This window comes from Diachasmimorpha longicaudata, chromosome 7 (genome assembly GCF_034640455.1).
Source record: "Diachasmimorpha longicaudata isolate KC_UGA_2023 chromosome 7, iyDiaLong2, whole genome shotgun sequence".
NCBI classification, from domain to species: domain Eukaryota; kingdom Metazoa; phylum Arthropoda; class Insecta; order Hymenoptera; family Braconidae; genus Diachasmimorpha; species Diachasmimorpha longicaudata.
The window spans coordinates 7,820,874-7,837,724 of record NC_087231.1 but is presented as its reverse complement, the minus strand read 5'-3'; the positions used below and the strand labels follow the sequence as shown (position 1 = coordinate 7,837,724).

At 39.4% G+C, this 16,851-nt stretch overlaps 1 protein-coding gene across 1 annotated transcript in view; it reads left to right on the top strand.

Moving 5' to 3' along the window:
- The first annotated feature begins 5,764 nt into the window (after window positions 1-5,764).
- LOC135164859 (uncharacterized) overlaps window positions 5,765-16,851 on the top strand; it is a 77,451-nt gene continuing 66,364 nt past the window's right edge. Inside the window, exon 1 of the mRNA XM_064125589.1 lies at window positions 5,765-6,125. The gene's annotated coding sequence lies outside the window, so the exon portion shown is untranslated. The remainder of the gene's footprint in view (window positions 6,126-16,851) is intronic.

Sequence of the window (16,851 nt, the reverse complement as noted above, 5' to 3'; positions counted from 1 at the left end):
TAGATCAACTGATACAAGAGATCAATCGAACCAGATAAAACAGCTGCTGAATTTCCAGCAGAACTGAGTAGAGTTTGAGTGCCTCACAATTTTTCACGATTGCAATTTTTTTCACTTAACAAAAGTAGTACTAAAGCTCTACAAATATTGACAGTGCATATGAATTATTGTTTTACTCAATTCTATTCATCAACGGTTGAAACACCGGATGAATTTCGAATAAAAAATTAACAGAATAAAATTTACGAGGCGGAAACTGGATTACGGTATTGACTCTTCATTACTGACACTCATGAACTTTAATTTCCCCAAATTTCATAAACTGGCTGGAATAAAAAAATTGAAAGGAATAAAAACTGCTACATTATCATCGAATCACATTTCCTCTCGATAAAAACCTCGCAAAACCACTGCCTCGAATCACAAAACAAAACCCCGAAAAGAAAAAAAAAGGGAATAAAACTCGCTGTCGGACTCCCAACAAACTGGCCATTCATTTAAACAATGCATGCTCCCTACCTAGAAGAGTATCGAAAAACCATAAAAACTGGTAGTTTACCCGGGCAACGAAACGTTTTCTTTTTACGCTGCACAATTTACTTCGTGTCTAGGTGCACAGGTTAAAACTCCCAATGGTCAGCTATTTCGACAAGTAAATACGATGAAATAGCACAGCGGTGAAAGTAGAAGCCCTCTGTCCCCTCCCCTTTCTCCCAAGAAAAAAAAGTTTAATTAGTATTGGCTCTTACGGATCGCGAAATTGAATAGTTCACTAATAAGCGAAAAATTTGCGCCAATGTTTGCTCAAGTTAATGCTGCATTACATAAACCGGAAAATTGACAAGTTTTACCCACTAATTTTCTGTACAAACCGAATTTTGAAATTCAGGAAACCGTCGAGGGTGAAGAACGAGTCAAAATTAAGTCTAATTAGATGTCGAATGGTTTCCCATTATAGAAGGTGAATTATGGCGATGGAGATGAGAGTGGGTAGGTGAGGTGAAAGCTAGAAGAAAAGCCCCACGCAAATATATTCACCACAGAGTTTCCAACTTTCTGAACTTTAAAATGAATAAAATATTCCCACTGTGAAAAAATATACAACGCTAATTCCCTATTCCATCCACATTTTCATGTTTTATTTTCCAGTTTTCCCAGTTTTCCTACTCTCTAATTTCATTCTGGCATATCTGGAAGAAACTTTGACCATCCAAACTAAATGCTAATTTTTACGATCCCCTATATACAGTATCACCCCCTACAGCGGCAAAGACTAACCCCCCCAACCCCTCTTATTTTCCTTCGCGCATTCGTGAAAATTAACGAATTTCATTATCTCCAAAGTCATTTGGAAACAGGATAATTCAGCTTCCACTCTTGTTTCCTTTCTGGCCAATTTCAAACAGTATGAAGAAGTTTATTGAAACTTTTGTCATGCGATTGAGGATCGTGTGACTGTTTTTTTCTGCCGTTGCATGGTTGACGCATGAAAAAAAATTGACAATGCTGAATTCAACCGACCCAAGATGCAATATTAAGAACACATGGAGGGTAGTAAAAATCCGTCGACTTCAGTCGTTAAACTTGAGGACAAAAAAAAAGTGGCCCAGATAGGAGAGAAAAAAAAAATCTCTCGGAAAAGGCCATTGTGAGCGCGGGGAAACCCGACTCTTCCGGAAAATCCCTGTGTCAATGAGGCTATTGAGGCATGACGGTCCTCTCTTTTTTTGGAGCAAAAAAAAAAAGTGAAAGAGAAAAAGGTGAAGGGACAAAGGATGGCTCAAATACGGGCATTTCATTCGCCTCGAAAATACGACCACTTGAAAGGTTTACAGTGAGGAAAAAAAAACAAGAGCGTGTCTGCAGTATTTCACTGTTTCACTATTTTATTGGTGTAGACGTTGGTACAGGGAGAATTTCCATGAGCAAGGGGCGGTGCATGAGACAGAAGAATTGAGAGGATTTGTTGATCTCTCTGTCATTTCTTTGCTACGAGGCACAGGATAAAACACATTGCAGTGTTGTATTATTGCTCTTATCAAGTGCTATTAGTCTACGGAAATAAGAGAATTCGTCTTTTCTCTTTTTCCTCTCTTGTCTTCTGTTCTACGAGGCTAAGTGGATTCGAAGTACTCTGGTACCTTCACAGAGAGTTTATTTATCTCGGCATGTACTTCGAGATAACTAATAATATGAATTGTGAACCAAGTTGATAAGGAGTCGGTCTCCACCACTTCATTTTTCATTAGTAAAGTCAAATACACTGGTGGAAATAATTATTTGCGTTGAGAGGAGTTCCCCTCCAAATCAATACAATCTCACCCTCAGGATGAAAGCTTCATTGCACAGGAAAACAAATTATTTTTTTATAATTTAAGGGGATCTTTCGTCAACAATTGTCTTTATGTGATATTCATTTTTTTTATGCTAGTGCAATTGAATTTATTGGCTTCAGTTATTCAGCCACCTCATTGCTATTTAATGGCGAAAAAATGAAAAGTGATGCATCACTGGAGGATGTCGTATCGACCTGGTTGTTGAAAAGGTGGAAATCGTTTTTTTAAGGGAGTGGACAATGTTACATAAATCACTGATGTCAAAATTTCAACCGAGAAAGTAGAATTAAATATCGAGGAAATACATAATGGAAATGTAATGGCGGTGCACTTCCCCATGGGAAAATATATCTCATTTATCATGAGATTGTCATCACATTCAGTGCATCACTTCGCATTGCCCCCTACTTTAATTTTTTTTTTCTGGTTTTGGGATAATTGTCCATTTTACCAACAATTTTTTTGACGAAATTTTTTTCATTTTTTCTATGGAACGGAAGTGAATGGATTCAACTCAATCATTCCACATGAATTATTCCACCGAATCAATTCACAAAAATTTCCCTCCCTTAATTTTTCTCTCGCACTATCAATGGAGGAGTGCAAAAGAGGTAAACCTTCGCGTGACGTTGTCCATCAACAAAAACCCCCTGATGGTGATTACTGATAGGCCTCCGGGCTCACTGTTAGTCACCCATTATACCCCAGTTTTAGATTCTAGATTAATTCGTACAATTTGTTTGATACCCTCTCCATTCTCCATAAAAACTCGATAACGATCTATCACCCCCTCGAACCCCGTATAAATCTATACGCAAAGACCACGCGGATCACTCCACTTGGTAATTTCAAACGGAAGGAAGTGTACATGAGCCTTAATTAGGTGGTAACACACACTTCCTGTAGTCTAACACTTGGCCACTTTAATGCATTTTGGGGGTTAGTGCTTATTTGAAGATTTTGATCTATTGATCGAGAGAGACTGCACAATACTTCAACCGCCATATCGCATGACCCTCCACGACCTTTACCTGTTTTCAAATTATCTCGTGGTCGCGTGACAACGCTCCGGACCTACCGGTAGATTCAGGAATTTTCACATCCCTTCTCCCACCTCGTCAGTTGAATTTTAACGATTAATCCTTGGAGCGTGTGCATCCTATTACACACCACGAGAACCCAATGGTGACTGATTTATGAAGCCAAGAGAGTGGACACCAGTTTTTTTCCCTTCTTAACACTTTTCAAAGCCTCTGAATGATCAGAGTTTGATTTGTAGTGGGGAATCGGTCCTGCGTCGCCCGGAGAAAAAAATTACTTTTGTCCGACAATTACTGCACGTGGAGAATATTTTTGGAACTGATTTATTGAGGGGTAAGTGACCATTTCGGTGACGTTGGCCGAAGTGGTCAACCCTAGATGAGTCTATCTACGCCAGCAATGGTAGGGCACATTTTATTCTTCTCCATCACCAAATGGCCGTCCCAGGAAACCCGGAAAAATGAATTGAGATAACTTCCCTCCGTTTATTCCTCTCCTAATTCGTCGTGAAGTCTCTCGTGGTCTCACTAGTTAAGTAAAATTTCCCTTTGCGCGACGTTGCCGGAAATTCGCAAAATGCACTTGGCCAGTGTAAAGGGAATTCGGCAACACTAGACCTTACATTATACAGCGACGAATCCCTCGGAGGTGACGACGTCACAAGTTCGCGTCAAGTGACCAAATTAGGCTTAAGGTATGTCCCAGGACAATAGCCCCCAAAAGCAAGTCTCTGCTGATCTCCGGAAGAAAATCTCAATGACTCTACTGATTGGATGTGGAACCGTCAGCAAGAATACGCTTTTAGCAGTTCAATTAAGCTGTTTGAGCTTATTCCGTGATTTTCTGTTCAAAATATACCGCTTGCAATGATTCGTAATGTTCAACCAAACGCTATTTATGTTATCGTTCTCTAATATCACCTGAATTCTCCAACTTCACTTTCCATGATGGACAATCCATCCCTTTTTTCCCATTGAATTCTATGTTTTAATCTCTTTTTTTCTGTTGTTGCATTGCCCTCCGGTAAAAAATAGGACAAAAGATGGTTGAAACAACAAGAGAAACTAATTTCCGTTTCAGTTGTGATTCAAAAACATCGGCGGAACAAAAAATGGGAAGTGAGAGGGGAAACATAAAAATTGAAAAAGCTGTGGGAGAGGAGCGGGGGGAGCCGTGCAGTGCAATGCACAGGACCATTTCAAAATATTATCATTTGGGATGAATACAAAAGGGAGAATGCAATTGAATCATGATTCCCCGCTTCCCATGCCCCGTATACACGAGGATCTATACAGTAGACCTCACGCAATGCCGAATGAAAAGAGTATTACTCGCTTTTTTTTTTTGAAATTGTGCTCGAATGAGGCAACAGTCTGGTAATTGGAAAAAGAAAAACTGCGCTGATGGGAGGGCGACAGGGGAGAGGGGAAGATATGTTGGTAGCTGGGAAAAGGAAAAATTGGTGGAGTGAATTTTCAGGAAATAAACGGTACGGAAAATTCATACGAATACCGCAGTGTGTGCGCAATAATGCAGGTACGGCTGAAGGAGCATCGGTGGATTATAGAAGAGTGATGAAATTGAATGCCAGTGGTTAGGTGTGTGTGTGTGTGTATGGGTGAGAGCATTCACGATTATTCATTCAAAAGCATTTGGGATGTGTGCACGTTATTGAGGGACACGTTTTAATGCAGTGACGCTCCTCCCGTTCTATTTTTCGTATATGTAGAGCGCCAGATTAGCCGAGGTATTGCGCCAGTGGATAAAAAAAATAATCGATTGATCAGTTCATCGTGAATTTTCAATGTTGTTTGATAGCCTCAAGATTCAATGGCCAATTATTTTGTTAGCCTTGTTCAGTGGGCGCATTTCCAATGCATGAATGCGATCTATCGATTGGATTTTTTCAGAATAAACATTTGCTTTGAGGGTGAGGCTGAACCTGGACTACAGTATATTTCGTTATTTTATTAATTTTATATTTCGATTTATTTTGAAAACATAATGTGAACAGCCCAATTTCTGTTAGAAGAAAAAAAATCCTCTCATTTTGCGCAGTAGAACCATAGAATTGCCCCAGCAGCTTGATTTCCTCGTTTGTCCGTTGTTTTATGCAAATAAAAAAACAAACCACTGGGAAAATAAGTTTCTAAACTATCAGTTCTGAGTTCCAGAAAGCTGAATCGATGAGAAAAGCCCTGAATCGGTTCATTTGTACTGACAACGTGTTTCAACGACTTATTAACATACAAAACCTGAGGCTCAGAAGGTTTTTATTCAGTCGAGTCACTTATCATCGTTCGAAGCATCTCTATTGAAGTATGTAGAGCAAACTCAACATTGAGCAAGTAAACAAAAAACAAAGTAAAGAAAATAAACTCGATGAACACGTGAAATGGATATAGACTTATGTGAATATTGCGACTCAATGATAAAAAGGAGGTGAAAACGTGATATTCTAAATTCAAACAACCAATGAAATAGTGACGAGTGGTAAACGATGGTGTGTTTATATATAACGGAGAGCACAGTGTGGGTATTGAATAACTGAGGACTCTCAGGCGGCGATCGATCGCTCTTAATGCCGGCGTAGGTACAGTTGTACAAACATATTAGTTTATATCCCGGCAGTGGACACGTACATGGCAATGGTCATGGGGTGCAGGAGAAGTTTGTGTGTATTATATGGCGTGGTTATTTGACATTGCATCCATGTTTGTCGATGCACTATATGCATGATAAACGCTGGTGAGATATCTCGTCGTTTGTGGTAGAAGATTGATAGCGTTACTCTGTAGTGGTTGTGTCTACATCTAGGGACTTGTATATCTCCGGTCGATTTTCTATTCCCCTCCGCCTCCCCCACCCCCCCTCCTTGTCCCCTTACCTGTGCCGCTGCTTGACAATTTCACCTTCAATTTTTTGTTAAATATTCAGAGGGGAGTTAATACGATATGACGGGGAGTAATAATTGTGTCTACAGAGACAATGTTGATTGGAGATAAAAAATATCAAGTGGCATATTTTTTCAAGTGAAATTAGGGCCAGAGATAATTAAAATATTTCCTGAGGTGCTGGGGAGTTTGGCGAAGTGTTGACACTTTCTGGAGGTGCAACGGGGAAAAGAAGAAGTGGAAAGGGGGGTCAGAGATGAAGGGACATTCGGGGCTTGACCTGTGGAGGGCCAACACTTCTGGAGTGATCTGTGTGATATAAATGGAAGAGTATAGTGTATAGTGTTGTGAATAAATCCGATAGCTGTGCAAATATTCCAGGAGAAAATTGAATGGAAATCTTTTTAATAAGTCAGATGGGAAATTTAATTATCTTCTCCTGCCAAAAATATTCGGGAATAATTTTGTTGGGCTGCGTGGGTGGATGACTTTGTAATGTGAGCAGTAGTAATATGGCTGCTACGCAGGGAAACATGAGAAACCAATTAGAACTCATCATTAGAATACCGGCGAGAATGTTTGAATGTTTCTGGAGACATTTCGGTCAAAGTATTGGGAAGCCGATGGGAAATAAATTAGTCAGGCCATTTTATCATTTCAATCCAAATTGAATAATTAATGGAAAGGTATTTCGAGTGAAGAAGAATTCATAATTTATGACTCCAGCGAAATTAAATCGTCTCGATATAACCACAAAATTTTTCGAATTCTCGCTCCATTTACAATGGAAAATAATCCGTGAAACCTTTGTCATTGGTTGACAATACATATAACATGACAGTGAAAGGTTTTTTTGACATTGGATGAAAAGAGATTCCCTCCTTCAACTGAGAACTATCTATAACCCCCACAGCCCCCTGTCCGATGATCCATCTCAAGTCTCAGCGACGAATGGAAAAAGGTTATATTCCGTAGGATATGTGAGGGAGAGCGACTAAAGAAGGTCATGACTCGCGGGATGGATGGAACACGAAATTGTGTGACGTTGGGTATCTCCTCCTTTTTACTCGGGCGAGGTTATAGTTGAGTGAGATGGGTCTGGAGACGGGTTTCGCCTCTATACTGTCCCAACGAAGAACGGGTGCCATAATAAGAAATAAAAAATTGTGCTCGAGAGGAGAGCCAGGTTCTTCTCCTTTCGTCCCTGGCATATGGCTCGCGAAAAATCAAGAAACCAACAAAATTCGTTCACGTGAGAAAGAACATTCTCGGATTTTTCGTTGCTCTTCTGAAGATTGAACCCAATTATAAAACGAAATATTGAATTAAGGCTTCTTTTTCCAATGTGGAGAAGCCCCACTAATTTTATCCTAGAAAAATCACCAATTGAAAATTCAGGAAAATACTGGTATACACAGTTGCCGGACATTTCGGTAGTAGATGTGAATCGGACTGATGCGGTCGAACGGTTCATATTGAATTTGGAATCATTGTTCATTCAAATATTCATGGATTCATCCCGGAAACGAGTCATTTTGATACAAAAACACCAAGAGACCATTTTTCAAAGCTCCCTATCACGCCTACCACAATATTCATTACCGCAATAATTCCATAATTAGGCGGATATGATTTTTTCATTTATACCGTTCCAACCATTTCCCAACGGAAATTATCTCAATGCCGGTTAGTTTTTTACTCGATTTGACGTCACACATGGCTTTTCTACTACTTGCAGCTGGGAAAGAAATTAATTCCAAGAAAAAACTCGACCCATCACCGATACACTATCCTGATTAATGGATCATACGCTCATCTTATTATTTCAGTGGAATGATTTTTCCTAAAATCGTTACACCCCCCCACCCCATCCTTTCTCTGAGGTGAATTCATTCTTGGAATCAATGCACAGATAAATAATATAATTCTTCCACCGGGAGTTTCGGGAACTCTGTGAGCCGAAACAAATATATGAATGGCTAAATTATATTTTTTTTCACAATCTATAGTTCAGTCTTTTTTCTGACAATAGCGCTACATCTATGATTTTAGCGTGAACAAATTGATTGAAACTAAACAATCGACTATTCCCCCCCTGTCCTAGTGCCTCGGGTCTATGAAATAGAGACCTCGGATTGTGATCTCTGCAAACAACATTTGACGATTGATAGAGCTATCGTCGGGGTGTTCTGCCTCGAGTATATGAACTCGTCCCGGATTAAAAGACTCCCGCCTCCCTCCCTCCCATTCTCTTTGTTGCATTGTATTCCAAAGGGACGTCAGATTAAACGAAAAAAAAAGAAGCCCGAGAAACCCCGTATAGAGAGCATATTTTTTCCCCAACATTGGTGGAAAAATTCGTGTGTGTCTGTACATGTACACCGAGATTTACCACGACAGCTGGTCGACCGGCCTCTCCTCAAGTCTTCTCCTTCATCTTCTTCGACTTCTTTTTTTCCTCCTCCGTTTTACGTTGGATAGGTAAGACGAGGAGGTGGCAGACGCTCGAAAAAATTCAGTCTCCAATATACCTGGCTGGATTATCCTTGGCCTGCAGCAAGACCAATCCTACTGGATGATGTACTATTCAATCGAATCATCATTTCCGTCGATATTCACATCAATTTTTTTTTTCCATCTCACACATTGAACCAAAATTTTCGTCTCCCTAATCTGGCGCAAAAATCGTACCTTATCCGTGGAATAAAAGAAGTTGGAGCATCCCACCATGCTCATAATCACAAACTTCCCCCGTTTACCTGGACCCTGACTACCTGAAAAGAACGAGGAGCTGCGAGGTGGGGAAAAAAAAAATTAAACCCCAACGATAACAGGAAAAAAAAACGTATAAAAAACCTAACAGCGATAAGAGAGTGGTTTCATTTTAATAAATGAGAAAGGGAGTCTCACGAGAGGTGAAAGAAAGGTTCACAAGATGAAACCACACATCCCCTCGCCTCCACCGTACCATCCAAAAAGTTTACAGTTAAACATCCAACCTTGGGGCCCTCTGTGTCTCGTGTAACGTTATATATGTGTCGGTAGATTCGTGACGAGGCATCAAAGCGTGTTGAATTCATCTACCAAGAGGATAAGAAAAAGAAGTTCACGAAAGTTGAAAAAAAAAAGAAGTAAAAATGTAACACGACCTTACCCTACCTGTTTTAAGATCATGAGGGAGAGAATCGCAAAAAAAAGGTGAAAAGCGGACGATTTCATCTAGACGGAAATTCCAAGGTTTTTTAATTTATGATCAAGTTTTATTATCAACACTTTGACGGACATTAAATGGACGGAGAGAAAAGATAATAAAAACCACAGCGTCGCGATTGGCAGATGTGAAAATTATTTTTGGGAAATCTTTAATGTGGAATAAGAAAAAAATGTGAGGGAAAAATCGATGTTTCGATTTTATTCTGATGAATTTATTGCGTTGTAAGTGGAATTCCTATTGTGCAGGATTCATTAAGAAATTTATTCCAGAAGGTACGCGGCAGTCTTGCTGAGTCCCAAGGCCCAGTGAAAACTTTTCAATTTCACGGACGTATTTCCTTAAATGGAACTTCCATAAAATTACTCTACGTATTACATTTTTAATGAAAATATGAGGGGATACTTAATGGTTTACGAAGCTTGTTATCCACTGACAAACGACACATTTGATTAGTCAGCCGATAATTCAGTTGACGATTGTCGGTCGGATTATCAATTTTCCTTCAACGAAAAATTCCCACTGATGCACTACTTGTTAATGGAAAACATGATACGTTTGACGCAAATGGACTTCACATTAGTAATTGACAAATTGATGGTATTGAGAGACGGGCCGAAAAAGAAGGTTCGACAGAATTCAATCATAAATCATTAATCAAATCGTCTATCATAAAGCCAGCGCATACTGAAAAGGATAATTTCAACCGGTCTTGAATATTCATAGCTCAAAGCCAAATCTATCAGTCTCGATCCATAATAAAGACTAAAGTCTGTTTTCCTCAGTCTAAACTATTACCCACTTTCATCGAGAATCCGTTGAATTATTGACACGAACCGTGAAGCCAAAGGTCCTCATTTAACTCCACCCACCCCCATCCACAAACCAGCCGTTATATTTTATTTTTCCGATTGGTGGTGAGTCAATATCAGAATAAATCTAACCCCCGAGAAATGTATAAAGTAATGGTTTCATAAGACAGGGGCGTGTGTATCACAATGCCCGAAGGTACAAGTTCACCAACTTGGTGTTATAAATAAACAGGTATTGGTTTGAAGAAACAGGATTGAATCCAAGACGATTGCTGGAGCGAGTCCAGTATATTTTAGCCCCAAGTGCTAATAAACAGGATATCCAACTGGGCAACAAGTTCATGGATATACACCTGCCTTTGAACATTGTAAAACGAAACTTTTTCTTTTTCTTTTTTTCTTCGCATTGGATTATGATACCAATGGACATTGAATTTAGTTGATGGTGCTTCTGGCCTTGGGAGGACCCCTACGTTTACATTGGATTGTAGGTGAGCACACAAATGCCAGTGAATACGTCCGGGGCCTTCGTCAATAGCATGTGACTAGCCATGGTGCGGTTAGAATTAGCTCACTTCCCATGGTGTTTAGAGCGGGCTTTTGGAATATCGAGCAGGCACCAACCGGTAATCCCCTTCGGGCCGTTGGTTGTATTGCGGGTGGCACTGGCAATCCCCTGTAAACCTCGAAAAATATACCTCCTCAGTTTCTCCATCTCTCACTGTTCGGTAACCAACTGCGCAGGTACCTAAATAGTCTCATCAACAATAGGGAGTTTCGCTGGTATAGTTGAAATGTCTCGTTGCGTGAACGATATAGAGTGATGAATGACATCTAATTTTCAAAGGTCTCTTTTTAGGATGGAAAGTTGCCCTGTGATTAATGCTCAATTCTCATCGCTGTTTGCTTTCTAATGGAAATGTTGTGGGTGAAGCTAAATCGTGACTTTTCGAAAAATAGTCGATGAATCTCAACCAGGTAACTCTATTTTTTTTCGGCCTCTGTGAGGTGTATTAAATCATGTTAATATACTCATGATACATATCCGGTTGAGCTCTTATCTTTCATCGGCTTTCAAGAGCCCTTCAATTGGGTAATGGTACACGGAGCAATAGCTCTATTCAAAATGAGTAATGAAAATTTGATATTTGGGGCGAATTTTGTCGGAATTCTAAAGTTTTAGATAATTTATTGAAATTCATATTTATGTTAACCCGTAAAACACCTAGATAGACATCTGGATACATCCAGATAGGAGGGCGATCACTTCATAAATCGATATTATAATAATAGAGTATCGTCACCGCCAGCAACAGACAGCAACTCCTTCCAAAATTATAGCAGTGCAACAGAAATAATTCTCTCTTAATGTGAACTTCACTCGCGTCCCTGTCCTTGTCTCCATTCCCTTTTATCATGTTGTTTTGGTCTACACTGTTTGGAAATTCCTACACATTAAATTGACAGCTACAGCTCACTTACCAAGGTTGTGACTTTGAATGAAATTCAAGATCAAAATCTAGTAAAATTTCACATAATTTAGTTGTAGGTTAAAACGAGTAAGAGACTGCTTTTGTCCTCGTAGACCATAACAGTAAATACGACAATAGTAACGTTAATGGAGGAACACATAAAGAAAATTTTGTTTTCAAACTGTTATTCATCGCGACGAAATGTGAACTCAGATCAAATAAAACTTCAGAAATAACAATAAAACTTGAATCTACGTACACGACCACAAGACTTCCATGTGAAATCAAAAGAGTAACTTTGACTCAAAATTTAAAAAACAATTTTCCATCAACCGACAGAAAAATTAGAAAACTCTGGTCCCCTTTTCTCTCCTGAAAAACAACCCTCGACTACCTTTACAATAGAAAGAACTGAACTGAAAAGATTCTCTATCTCTCAAACTCCTCGACAATTTTTTCCATCTCCGTATTTTCATATTCATCGTAGTCGGATGCTCCTTTTAATAATAACGAAGGAGGGAAGCTTTATCTCCATCGTAATTGAATGGCTGTCACCCGCGGGGGTGCGCACGAGTATCTAACGAGAATCAAATGTTGAAGGAGAAGGTACTCCACGGAGTGTACCAGGACTCCAACAATGCCGCGTTTCTATTTTTCTCATCTCCTTTCTTCATTGTTTGATGGATAAATGACGGAGAAATTCTATTTTCATAATGCAGTGGAATAAAAGAAAAATGAAAGGACAAAAAAAAAATAAGCGGACCGGAGTAGATGATTGAACTTCCTTAATGCCTATTGAAACTGGTATTGGGGAATATTCATTCACCGAATGAGATCTCCTCTACCTCAGTACCAAGACAAATACTGGCCCAACTATTCCTTCAAAATCTCATCCATTTCCCTATTATCATGCCGTACTTAAAGGCATGAAATAATATCTCGACATTTTTCACTTGGGTTTACGTGCATGAACTCGACAACGCGAAATGTCGATCTACCTTGGGGCACATGCGTGCACATCATCTGCTTGAGTATTACTGGATCCTTTTGCGAGTGGGTGTGAGCCCCTGGTGTTGATAATGTACGTCTGGGAAAAACTTTTTAAAGCCTTTCATCAAACAATCATTTCTTTTATTCCGTCCGGCAGTTTTGTTGAAACAAGAGGTGCCTTGCTCCACCACTTAGCGCATGTGTTGCTAATAATTTTAGACTAAATGAATTACGTAACGTTGGTCAGGAGTTTCCGATGAGGATAGTGAGGGTTGAGGGGGTTGGAGATGGGGGAATTTAACGGACTGCCGACGCCCCATTGCGATTTTCTCCCCAGTGAAGCTTAGTTTGTTGAGTTTGCGGTAAGTATTTAGCAGACGAACGCGGGAGTGGGCGTCCGGTCATTCTGGGCTGTTTCCACCCGGCAGAGAGAGAGAGAGAGAGAGACAGAGAGTGAGAGAGAAAGTAACACCCATGAAACATGGACAGGTGTTTCATGGTACAGACCGACAGGTGCAACAGAGAGTCGTATTATCACGTGCTACTGGCTGAGGCTAACCTTTATCCCTGTTCACTGTGTATTTAACTAATTTTCCACTGTTGCCTCTTGCATAGAAATATTAAATCTGTGTTGGATTACGCAATTGTGCTATTTTTGAGTGGTTTTCTTTCCTTTGATGTTGCTCGGAGTTGGGGTGGTTGGTTGCGGTAGAGAATTTGGAAGCAGTCGGTTTTTTTAATACATCGGAAAATTCATCTGGCCAATAGTTGAAATGCTCTTTGTCTTCGCCGGCTGACCGCATTTATCTTTCAATAACATATACTTTACAGTGTTGGAAAAAAAAATTTCATGCTTCACGATTTCTAAAAAAATCACTAAATTTCCACATTTTTTTCACGGTATGAGGAGGAGAGTTCTTTAACCTATTTAAATATTCAATTTACTATGAATAGTTGGTGTCAAATGATATGAAATTCTCAATTAAATCATCTGCATTTAAAGGGGCGCATCGTTTCTACTCAACCACCGACGTATGCAGTGAAAAATTCAATTAATTCATGTATTACGATTGAAGCAATCATAATGTAATTAAAGATACCAAAAATTGTCTATTGACACTGAATAACCTTGGAAAGAAGCATCAATTATCAACTAATATTTCCTGTGATTACATTAACCTTCCCCATCGCGATCTTCACCGTAACAGTATTACCGTCACTTTGATAAAAAATTGTTTTTTTGGGATTTTTCAGTGAGAGAGCAAACGGCTAGCTGTTCTTAGAACATTAGTGACAATTGTTTCTATCCTAATCGTGATGAGTTTTTAATTCAGGAGAAGTGAGATTTCACAGCTCGATGTTAAATTCAATCTTCTCGTCATTATAACTCCCCGAGGTTATGAAAATCATGAACAACGTGAAATCAGTGCCATGAAGATGGTAATAATGGTGATTATCAATAAAAAATATTGATTTATTATTCAATTCAATGCTTTCTGAGATAATAGTCGAATAAATCATTGGAGGTTTTATTACAATGTTCAATCTTTTTCCATTGCATTATAATTTGGATCGAGAGATAAACCCCATCGAGATTTATGTTCCATTCGGAATCTCCTCTTAATTCCCTCAAACTCCGACATTCTCAGAAAAGTACTTTTAAGATTAATCAGTCTTTTCAATTTCACGTTTGAAAATAACTTATGTCAATTGTAGTCATATCCGACAATATCGACGAGTATCTCCTCGTTGAATGCAATGCAAATGCATAATGCGGAAACTGTTAATTATGTAATCCTAGATTCGCGTTTGACCTCACGGTAATTAAGTTGTCCACAAGCGTAGGTATGGCATGGTGGGGTGAATAGAGATAGGCCCTTTGTATTATCCTCCTGAGGACGGTGTAACAGCACACCATTATTATGTCCTAACGATAAAACATGGGATTGACGTGGAGACAATAAATGTGCAAACGAACGAAGGACAATTGTCCCCAAAAGATTACTTTTTTTATTACACCCTTACTGCCTCCAAATTGACAATTTTATTGTCACTAATTATGTCGCGCTATAAAAATATATATAATCCAGTTTTATTGAACGTGATTATTTGGTTATAAATAGTGCTTTGTCAAGTCGTGAATATAGATATTTTGGTTTTGCTCGTAAATGTCAGTGAGCCACCAAGTTCTTTCTGCCCTTATCGTTTTATATGACTCTGAACGACGAGCTCAGTCGATCCTGATACAGTTTACGGGCGTCGAGGCACTTCGAAACGATCCGGAAAATGCTCCGGGTGTATGGGAGACGCCTCAAGTGGCCCCTTGACATTTCTGTGCCTCATGCAACCGCATAAATCTCCATGGCTTTTTGGAGAAATAACCAAAATATTAAAAAATGAAAAAAAAAATTCCGCACGTCAATTATAAGCAGTGAAACACCCCAGATTCTCTCTCTCTACATTTACTGATAGCCTCCACCCCCTCTCCCCCCACAATCTAATTAAATATCACTCCTCGAAAAATTCTAGTTATATTATCTGTAGCATTAATGTATTTTCCAATAGTGAACAGAAAAATTGCTGAGAGAGTCTTCGAAAGGCGTAAAATTCAGATTCAACAAAAGATTAATTATCCAAGAAGTGAGTTGAGGTATCAGGTGATGCAATTTTTATTCCGCAGGCATCATGAATTATATTATGCCACAGTTATAAATTTCAAAGATATTTCAAAAGGTGCTTGCAACATGAGTAGATTATCTTTGCAAGAGAAAAAATCGCGGGTTCAAAAAGGAGATGTCCTTATATATTTTAGGAGCCCCGATATCCTTCATTGAGTCCCATATTCCCATGAAGTGGGTAAAAGTGGAGTTTAATTGAAGTACAACTGCCCTGCATTCGACCAAAAATTATCAACGAAACAGATACTGGTGTCTGACCTTAATGGATTATCCCCTGAGAACAAGTGGAAACGGTTGACAGTCCCAAGATGTCCCAAAAGTTGAACAACACCAATGAATAGTCAGACCAGTTTTTCTTCTGATCACCACCATCATCATCATCATCTTTCGTTTGGCTCAATAATGTAAATTACACGTGTTGAGACGACGTAAATGGGATGGCCCGGAATACGACGGTAATTAATGATTCAAAATAAAGGAGGGGGGAGGGAGAGGGGCCACTGATGCCTGAGGCGGCACGAAGAGCATCCTCCACATAGCTTCTGGCGTCTTCTGACATGGTGAAACAAGACAAGGTTTAACCTCTTCACTATCTCTCCAACATCTTCCCTTGGCGACCACACACACCGTGACGTCACATCCTGCGCGTGCGCAATGCCCGTACTCTATCATTGATGATTAAAATACCGTCGACTGCTAATGGTCCACTTCCACTTGAATATTATCTGCCTTTTATTTTCACTCTGAATTTATTATCGAATTATTATTAGAGGGCCCCTTTTGCTCCACCACCTGGGCCTATTTCGCAAGGTGCCGCTGTGACATTATTTTTTTTTCCTCTCTCTTCTTTCTCGAAATGATTCTAGGGTTTAGAACACCTTGGGCACAGGTGATGCCTCCATTTAACCTTCGTCATTCTCGGAATCCTCCTGATGATGTTATCAGAATTTCGAATTCATTGAAATCACCGGTAATTAATTCAGGTTGTTTTTTAATTATTTTTTTATGTACGGGGAGAAGTTTAGTTGAGATTTGTGGAGAAAACCACTTGAGATTCACCCGTATCTCATCTTGCATTACGATGTTGAGAGTATAAGACGCAGCCAAAGATCGGTCAGGTACGCGCAAGCTGATACCCTACTGCGGGCGCCCCGATCGAACTCCTATATTTTTTTTAGTTCTTTCACCTTCTCCTTGTTCTACGTTTTCTATGGGTTTTTGTAGAATAAACGCCGGGTGTACCCGTGAATTTTATTTGCCAACCGCCTCTCTGCGGGCTGGTAAGGTGTCCCAAGTTTTTTTTTTCTTCATTTTATTTCCATCAGACAACTTTTTCCCAAAAACTTTAGACTGAGTTACTCCCATTTAGCCTTGGGAAAAAGAGAACTTTTTATTAGAATTTTATAGCTTTATTATG